Source organism: Limulus polyphemus, unplaced genomic scaffold (genome assembly GCF_000517525.1).
Source record: "Limulus polyphemus unplaced genomic scaffold, Limulus_polyphemus-2.1.2 Scaffold76, whole genome shotgun sequence".
Lineage (NCBI taxonomy): Eukaryota > Metazoa > Arthropoda > Merostomata > Xiphosura > Limulidae > Limulus > Limulus polyphemus.
The window spans coordinates 566,744-576,995 of record NW_013665686.1 but is presented as its reverse complement, the minus strand read 5'-3'; positions in this window follow the sequence as shown (position 1 = coordinate 576,995).

The window sequence follows — 10,252 nt, the reverse complement described above, 5'->3', positions numbered from 1 at the left end:
ATAGCGCAGATAGCCCTCGTGTAGCTTTGCGCGAAATTCAAAAACAAACAAACAAAATAAACCTGCCAAACATTCTCTTTTTTGTTTCTGTATTGAGGTTTATTCCAAATGTTTTTAAATGGAATTTGTATATATTTTACTTTACTTCAGCTGAGAAGCTTGACTTTTGCTTTTACTATGATGGTTGGATTTAATCTTCTGAGTACATTACCATTACTTACTTTGTACTGAACTCACTTAGGTTTCAGCTCAGACATTTGTTACTACTTACTCTATCTTGTTTGACAAGACTTCAGTCGAAACCCGTTACCATTACTTATCCTGTTTTTGTTTCATTTAGATTTCAACAGAATTATTTACTGTTCTTACAGTATTGTGTCTTACACTTGGATTTCAGTTGAGAAGATTCTTCACTATATATATTCTAAACTGATTTCACTTATACCTCAGCTAAGAATATTTTCGATAAGTTACTCTGCGTTCAAGAAGTTTTATATTACTACTCTGTATTTATTTCACTTATACTCCAGTTGCGAAGATTGACCACTACCTATTCCATACTGGTTTCATTTAGTCTTCAGCTGATTGATTGATTTAGCATTAACTGCTCTGTGCTGGATTCTCTTTTACTTCAAGTTAAAATATTTACCAATACTTGCTCTGTACTAGTTTTATTCAGACTTCAGCTACCAAGCTTTACCTTTACCTATACTAAGTTAAGATTACCTTAGTCTTCAGCTAAGAAACGTCGCCATTACGTAAGTTGCGCTGGTTTCCTTTAGTCTTCAGCTATGAAATTTTGTCTTTATCTGGCCAATGGTAGATTAATTTTCACTTCGTCTGAGGTACTATAACTTTATTTTCCCTTCTATTAGTTTTATATACACTTCTGCTTAGAAGCTCTAGATTATAGAAACATATACATATTAGCCATCGTTTGTCTGCAAATTTCGTGAGGGTTCCAGAACTATCCTCTTCTGATACTCAAGCATTTGTCACACACTTGACTTGTTAAATGTCTCTAAAACATGATCAGTGGCTAGAGTAGCAAGCGTCTACTCTTTCCAAATATAACTAATTATATCAACGAGAAAACTCGCACAGCATAGCGTCTATAACAGAATTGGTTGTGAAACCACTCGCTAAAAAAAGTAACTCCCGACCCCAAATTTCCATTGGAATGAAACTGATCGTATCTTATTGCACGTCAATAAGACAAAAAAGAATTTGAAGTTGGTGAAAGTTGCCATAACTACAATGAACAACTTTTTTAGTAAAAACAATGGCCGAAAAACAAAATCAGAAATCTTAACATTCTATTCGGTCGCGTATCTGTCAAATCCCTTGATCTAACTGCACTGGACATTTGTGCCTTTGATATGTTTATAACGTGGGCTTGAGAGACCTGAAACGTTAACCGATTTATGGAAAGAAAGCTACACAAGAAGTAGGGGACAACACTGAAATGGCTCTTCCCTGAAGAAGACTGATTTCATGAAAACAATGTCGCGGGGAAAGCGGATAAAACAAGATCGTAGGGACAATATTGTTTGTTTGAAGTTAAGCACAAAGTTACACAATGAGCTATCTGTGCTCTGTCCGCCACGGGTAACTAAACCCGATTTCTAGCGTTCAAAGTCCTCAGATATATCGCCGTGCCACGTGGGGGGGGGGGGGGGTGGTGGATAATATTGTCTCTAGTCTAGTAGGTTGAACTTAATTATCGCTTCCGAAAATGTGTAGTTTATCTTCTGTATACGCTTAGTTTGTGCTAGTTAGACTTAGGTTTTTGTTTAAAATTTCCCCGTATCCATCAAGTATAGCTGTCAATTCTTATACCAATTACCCTTTACTAATATCATGTGGGATCTGATTGTCACTTCACTCTGTTGGAGGATAAGATTTAGACAATGTACCTCAAGAAGGTTGGTAAAATGAAGCAGAGTTGAGGAAATAAATAGGCAATCAAATGTAACGTTGCAGTGGAATGTAAATGTTCTAAAAATTGCGTAAATGTTTTAATTTTGTTTTGAAATTGAACCTTGCAATTTTATCAAATATTTTTTAAAAGTTTGTCGCGTTGTAAATACGGAGGAATTTATATATGTTTCGAAATAAATGCTGAATAACTGAGATTTATACTCTCAAATAAACCTAACTTTCATGTTCATTAAATACTTATTTAAAATAACTGACTTTTGGTTATGCAAGAGCAAGTTATTTCCATAAGCATAGAAATGCTATGTGAATAAAATTTTATTTTCCTCAAAATCGTATTACATTCAAACTTGTAAGCACTGCTGTTGAAGAGCAAATGTTATTTTTATGTAACACTAAGAGGATGAGAAATATATTATTCATCTGAGACATGATGTAATATGTTTTGAAATGATATCTTTGCAGTTTTAGACATTTTACTGAGTTTGTGTTCCCTACATAAATAAGCGCCAGGTACTGGAGAAGGGGATCGTTGTACACGTTCTTAATTGTTTAATCTTTTCAATAGACTTGCGCCCGTGATTTAGTATTAAGTTACTGCTTCATTATTTTCAAAAGATTCAATGCTGAACACAAAATTCATTTCTATTAATCAATCTACGAGAAAAGTTAACACTTCAGCTAGGATAAAGCTCAGAACTAAGCCACTCTCGTTAGTATGTTTTATTTATCCCTTTAAAGATTTACATTTAAAACGTAATAAATATTTATTAACAAAATTTTAAAACCCAATCTTTCTTAATCCTATTTTAACTTAAAGATGATTTTGAAAACATGTTTGTAAAGGGCCAAAAGAATGAAATGCAATTCAATATCAAATCCTATCACACAAACAGTTAGTTCTTTCAGGCTATTTTCCTAAGATTGAAAATCACAAGAGATAGCAAGTAGCTTTCGTTTAAAAACACTAAGAACTAGCAACTTAAAAACAAAATGTATCTCTGTCAGTAAGCATGTAAGCCATAGAATTCTTGTTGTAAAGCACGTTGAAATGGATAAGATATTATAAATAAACTATGTATTTGTGTGAAACAAATTGTGTGGCTCTGTTTAGTGTGCAGCTGTTGAAGAAATAAAACCTCTTTAGGAATGTACTGCTTGTGAAGTCCATTTCATTCATCATCACATGTTATGACAGTCTCGTTTAAGCCGCACCGCTGCTTCATCCTAAAGCTAATCGAAGGAGCCCAGTACGTTTTGTTTAGGGCAAACCATGATTGTCTTTAAGAAAAGTCTTAAATCGATTTATCTTTGTACTTCAAACTTTAATAGACAACAGTGCGTAAAGTTATTTTCTAACTACAAGCCTGTGAGTCATACCCTGTAAGAATCTATAAAGTTTATAAGAATTATATGTAATTACAACTCCCAGCTTCTAGTATATCTTTTAATCTTTGGACGTTCCTAACGCATTTTTGTAGTTTCATCAAATCAAATCACATTGGGCTAATTTTCAAAAACACCTTACTTGTAAAAAAAAAAAAAAAAAGGTGCGTCCAAAAAAGCACTGAGCGTGCGACTTAAAGGAATGAAATCAAAATTGGCGGCCAAACTGGTAGCTACACTTATAGCATTGATGATTTCATTCCTTTAAGTCGTACGCTCAATACTTTTTAGCCACACCTTTGTTTCATACCTAAGATGTTTTTGATTGGATATCATGACTTTTCTTAATACACACCAATAAACCATAGCAAGTAAGAAAGTGACGTTCGATATTAACCAACATTAGCTATTAGGATCACATCCTTATTATATGGAACATATCTATAATTTATAGAACCAACCGGATGCTTTAAAATGTACAGTGGTAATTTTTCTCTCTAAAACAGTGTTAATAACTTTCTTTATAGTAACACCATATAATCTAAATTAACAGTTTCTTGTCATCGCCCGTATGCACTCGACACAGCTATCAAGCATCATTAGTTACGCTAATTGCTTAAGCTCATATGACACGAAGCTAAACGTTCTTTAATTAGGAGAATTTCATAAAATTTAGCAAGTATGTACTTAAAATTTGGCAATGAATAACGAATAATAACCGTTCACCCTTATGATTATTTTGAAAACTTGAGCTACAAACTGCTAATCTAGTTTGTTTGGCCTAATGAATACTTATGTATCTGCACGTTCTTTCACCCTATAGTTTTGATGCTCTAAACCAGTCGTCTTTAACCCGAATGACAAAAAAAACTAAAAGCAGTCCCCCTTTTCTCTTACGTGAAGCTGTAGTAAACATTTTACACTGATAGCTCACATCGGTTTTTTAGTAGGCGTGCGCAAAAAGTTTGGTCAAATTTGAGCGGTTTTTGTTGAATAACTTTACACACGTGGCTTATATTTAGACCAAATTTACACCTAATTGTAGGTTGTAAAGATCGGTGTGTACCAAATTTGAAAAAAAAATCCACAAACGTTAAATGGAAAAATTCAATCAAAATTGGAGATTCTATATCTCGCGTATTTCTAAATGGATTACATTGAAATCTGGTATGTGAAGTTAAGGTTACACTAGAAATATGTGATAGTTTGGGTTACCATAGGCCGAGCTACAGATGGTGGAAAATCGCTAAACTATCACTCCTGTTAATAACACTCACTGTGTGCTACAGGGTGTTTTGGCCGCACGACACACTACCGTGTGTCTGGAACTGGGTAATATCTTAACATGTTCTTTAGATCTAGGTAACGCCTAATAACTTTCACTCAGGTGTAAATATTCTTTAGCTATATTAGTTAATAATTTTAGGGACTTTGTAAATAAACTTGTCATATGTGATGCATTTCAAGACAAAACTCGGTATGCTAAGTATTCCTAATCTTCCTTATTTAAGTAAGTTTCCTTTCATTTGCATATGGTTACTGGAAAATGTACGATGTTTATGTCTTGTCTACATATTACATAGGAATCTTTCTGATAAAGAGAAACTGAGAACAACCAAAATTTGAGACGCGGCAAATTAATTAGCTAAAGCATCGGGTTACTTAGGAAAATACAGAGTTTATATGCGTGTTTATAGCAAAGCCACATCGGGCTATCTGCTGTGTCCACCGAGGGGAATCGAACCGCTGATTTTAGCGTTGTAAATCCTTCGAGTTACCGCCATCCCACCGGGGGACTAGAGAGTTCGAATTATACAGCTATTAGTTTTACTTCTGAAAAATGCTATGTTTTACTGAACACTGTGCCACGTTTATTATTTTTCTATTAAACTTTGGTTATTTAGAATTTAGTTGAACTAAAACTGAAATTGGAAATTCAAAACGTTATGCAGTTTGAAGGGGGAGTGCATTTTTTTCGTGGTGATACAAAATTCGAAGTTCGCATGGCAATGCTGTATATAAATATATATATATATGTATGTATGTATGTGCCCATTACATTAAAAGAGTGATTCAAGTTCTGTAGTTTTTAATTTTGCTTGTAAAAGTAGTTATGAATTCACTCTTCAAAATGGATGTTCTGTATCCTATGTATGCTGAAAGGGCGTTTTTGGTGCTGACTCCCACTACATAGGCTGGCACACCATTATCATGAAATTAGCGTAATGAAAGGAGGTGAACATATATCCTCAAATCGGTCATCATTGTTTTACAAAGAAATGATGCACAAAAACATTTTACAAGCGACTGTAGAAATATTATTAAAATACTCTTTTAATTCTGTACTTTTATCTTAAAACGAGATGAGGTAACATTTAAATATATTAGACACATCCACAACAACTGACACACACAATTAAAAGCTTTTCCGCCCACGATACCTAAAACTGAAGCTGCAACTTCGTATTTTTCTTTGAATGTGTGGTTTATTTGTCGCCACCGTTTCTTACCTTTAAGGAAAGGTAATATTATTGTACAATCCTTTTTGGAACTTACAAGCTTTGAACTTTTAGAGGCACATTAATACGATTGATCGTATAACAGGAAACCATCTTAACACAATACACAGTAATACAACTTCGCGGAATAATACAATAGACACGTCAGATGCAATACGCCTAAGCGAAATCGGTCACCGCCCATTGAATTTTCAAATAGCTCACTAAGTTGTTTTAAAAAGATACACAACATAAATAGGAACGCTTTATAACAGAACTCTAGAGAAATTAGTAAATATCACAAACCCAACTATGGTTACTTGCAACACTTTGTACTAATTGTAAAGATACTGTAGTGAATTTATGCTTAAGGCCGTATGTTATTACACCCAAAATAATATCTTATAAAAGTTTAATTGTTTGAAGTTAAGCACAAAGCTACAGTGCTACACAAAGGGCTCTGCCCACCACGGGTATCGAAAACAGGTTTCTCGTGTTGGAAGTCCGCAGACATTCCGCTGTGCTACTGGAAGGGGCTATAAAATTTAAAATATCACTTGAGTATAATTAACAAAAATACACTTTAATAACACATTAAAATATAACATGTGTTTAATTAACAGTAATACCTTTTAATAACACATTAAAATATAACATGTGTTTAATTAACAGTAATACCTTTTAATAACACATTAAAATATAACATGTGTTTAATTAACAGTAATACCTTTTAATAACAGTCTAAAATTCTTTCGGTCAAGAGAAACGAAAATTATATTTTTCTTTTAGTGTATAATCAAGTACTTGAACGAAAACAAAGAAAACCATATAAGCTATATATATCGCTAAAAGGTTTGTTACTAAAGGGCAATATTGGCAATTACACATAAATTGAATTTTAGACTGTTATTAAAAGGTATTACTGTTAATTAAACACATGTTATATTTTAGACTGTTATTAAAGTGTATTACTGTTAATTAAACACATGTTATACAGATGAGGCAAGAAATGATGTTTGACAAATGCTCTTAATGAGCTACTATTTAAAATGTTGATAAACAAGCTACATATCTAACATAATCTACACATTTAATCTCATTTAGTTCCTCTAGTTGCGACCTATTGAATTTTACCTACAATAGTTCTTTGAACATGACTTATCTGTGAAATGTTCTAAAATCTAAGAAACTTTAAGAAATGTATTCAAAAGAAAACAAGAGGGAATCCTCAATAGCCACGGCACTTGAAATTTTTTAGGCAGGATTAGAGTAAATTAATTTAAGGGACCTTTGTGCGCCAACAATACCAAGCGTGGGGCGCGCGTATACCTGATTCGATTCTATTACTCATCAGGATCTCTACGAGCCTACCCTCAAATTGAAATTCTTTTAGGCAGGATTAGAATAATGTAATCTATGAGATCTTGGGCATGGTTAAATACATCACTCGAAAGGGTTTGATCTCCTGAATCCAAAACTGTAATTATATATCAAATCGGTCAAGAGATGACGGATCTACGAGCCGCGGCTAAATACAGCGCTTCATTGGTTTGTGTAATTACAGTTTTCGAGGATTTCGTTGAAATAGACAACTTCTGTTCGCACAAAATAATAGAAAGTACAAAACTCAAAGTGATTACTCTAATATCTGAAATTCATGAGTTATTTATAATATCATAACCTGTTTTAACACTTTTAGAAATATGCAACGCTGTTCACAACACTCCTAATTTTAATGGAAATTCATAGAGTTATTCACTGTCGATAGTATAGGTTCTTGTGTGAAACTAGTAAAAACATTTGGAACATTGATAACAAGTAGAACTTGGCTAGACTGTTGAGAACAATTAATATACCAAATCTAAAGCTAATCAGACCTGTAACAATATTAGACCACGTGCTAAAGGATAGCAATAGCGCGTATGCTAGAAAAATATACACTTAGGGACGAACAAATTCAGGTTGATTCATAATATAATCTAATATTTTTAGTTAATGTTATTATTAATTAACAATAAATTAAAATGAAAGAACATTTAAATTTTTAGTGAAAAACCTACACTTACTTGTCATAGTAAGACAAAATTATATCATTGTAACAATATAACAATATTATATAAATATTTAATAGGAGGAGATTTAACTTCAAATCGTATTCGGCCAAAACAGGGATAGTTGAAGATTATTTTTCTATTCTTCCAGTTTTTATTCTATAAAATCTTTAAATAGTATTATATGTTAATTTTTAACACGAAGTATATGAGCACAAAAAACATTTACTCAGCTATTTTTTGTAACTTTCCATGAAGTGTGCTCTTAAGCACGAAGTTACACAAAGAAATGTTTGTGCAGAGCCCACTGCGAGCATCAAAACCTGATATAAACTTTCATACTTGCCACTGAGCCACCAGGGGACATCCATGGAGTGTATTTAATTTTGTTAAGTTTGAGTTAATTTCTAATCAATGTCCAAACTTTTAATCGTATAGCAACATTTTAACATTAAATCTAATTATATATATTATTCATAAAAAATATAATTGTTAATTATAAATGATTTAGAACTTGTAAGACGTGTATCAACTTTAAAACACAAAAACATTTTAATTCAAAGTTTACTTAATTTGCCATTTAAAATCAAAATTGTGGTTGTTTACATTAAAATATCGGTAGTGCTTCAAGAATATGGTTTAATTTTCAATTTCAACAATCATAGAAGCGGCCATCCTGAAACATATCGTCGTCAATCGATATGGTGGACATAGCATGGTTAAATACTATTATGTACTCTTCTTCTTCTCGATAAAACTGTAAGATATCGAATAAAGAAGGTGCTGTTAAAATACAATAAACCCAATACTATTTTTCTATGATAAATTCAATTTATTATAATCACGCTTTGACATGTAACGAATTTATTATTATATATTTATTTCAGTTTCAACGTTTAGATTAATTCTATATTCAAAAATATGCATAGCTTAATGTTAAATATGTATTGCGAAACACCCGCCTATTCTCCAAAGTTGTAGAAGATTCTCGAGAGTAAGAATCAACAATATATGTACGTATTCGCTTAAATTTGTACTGTTACGTAATCTGACTTTTTTAGAAAACCTCCACACGCCTATAAATATAACCAACGCGACGAGTCAAAAGAAGAGTATCTATTATTAGTTTGCTATAGTCAGTGTGCTAGAAACTTTGGAAACTATAACTGTGATTATTATAACGCATATTGATCGGAAAACTTCAGATATTTGATCAAGAACCTTTACAAAGTTCGAACATTACAAATCATTTAACTTCAGTGGATTCTCATCGGACATTAGTATTTTGACGAAAACATTATATAACTTCAACGGTAGAAAACTCGACGTATGTGGCCGATAAATAACGAAGGACAAAGCTAGCTAGTTTCCTGTTAAGTGAATTATACCTACGTCTACTCGCTCATCGTGAACCCTCGATAAGATATCGAAGTTGTTCAAAATTAAAAGGAAGATTTTATATTGCTTGTAAGTTTGTGAAACTTTTGTTTATGGTTCATTGTTTGTAATGACTATTTGTAATAACTGTTATTGTAAATTGCGTTGTTTTGTGTATATTAAAACGTATTTTATGTTGAAAAAGAAAACTGTGTGTATCAATCTTATAGGCCAATATCATAATTTGACTATATATCGACTTTTACTTAACTATTAAATTCAAAGTACAATTTAACTACTAAATTTAAATTTATCAGTTAACTCAATTTCAAGTTATTTGAAATTTTAAAACGTAACATACTAAATTTGGAGTTCGTCCTGGATTTGAATCAGAGACAAAATTCGATCTAAATTAAAATTTAAATCACAGTTGAATTTATATTTATCAGTGCCAACAAGATTTGATCATGTCTGATAGACAATATTTTCTTGTATCACCCTCCCTAGAACAACTAGAAAAATATAACAAAAATGAATTGCTCGAAATTGGCAAAGTTTTAGAACTAGAAGTTAAAAGATCAATAAAAATGAACTAAAAATCGTATTATCGAAATACTAGTCGATGATGATTTGTTGCCCGAGGAAGCATTAGATGAATACTCTAATGTCCTCACTAGCTAATCGGGGTTGAGTGATAAAGATAAATTAGAGATCCGGCTAAAACTCAAGCAACTCGAGCTTGAACAAGCTCGTATCGAAGCCGAAAAAGGGAAAGAACGAGCTCATATTGAAGCTGAAAGATAAAATAAACGTCTCGAAGCCGAGAGAGAACAATCTCGCATTGAAGCCGAAAAAGAAATTAGGCTGAAAGAAATGGAAATTAGACTCAACACTGATCGACCAAGGCAAAATGACACCTTTGAACTTAATTGAGATGTTAAAGTACCACCGTTCAATGAAAATGAAGTTGATAAATAGTTCCAACATATTGAGAAGGTTACC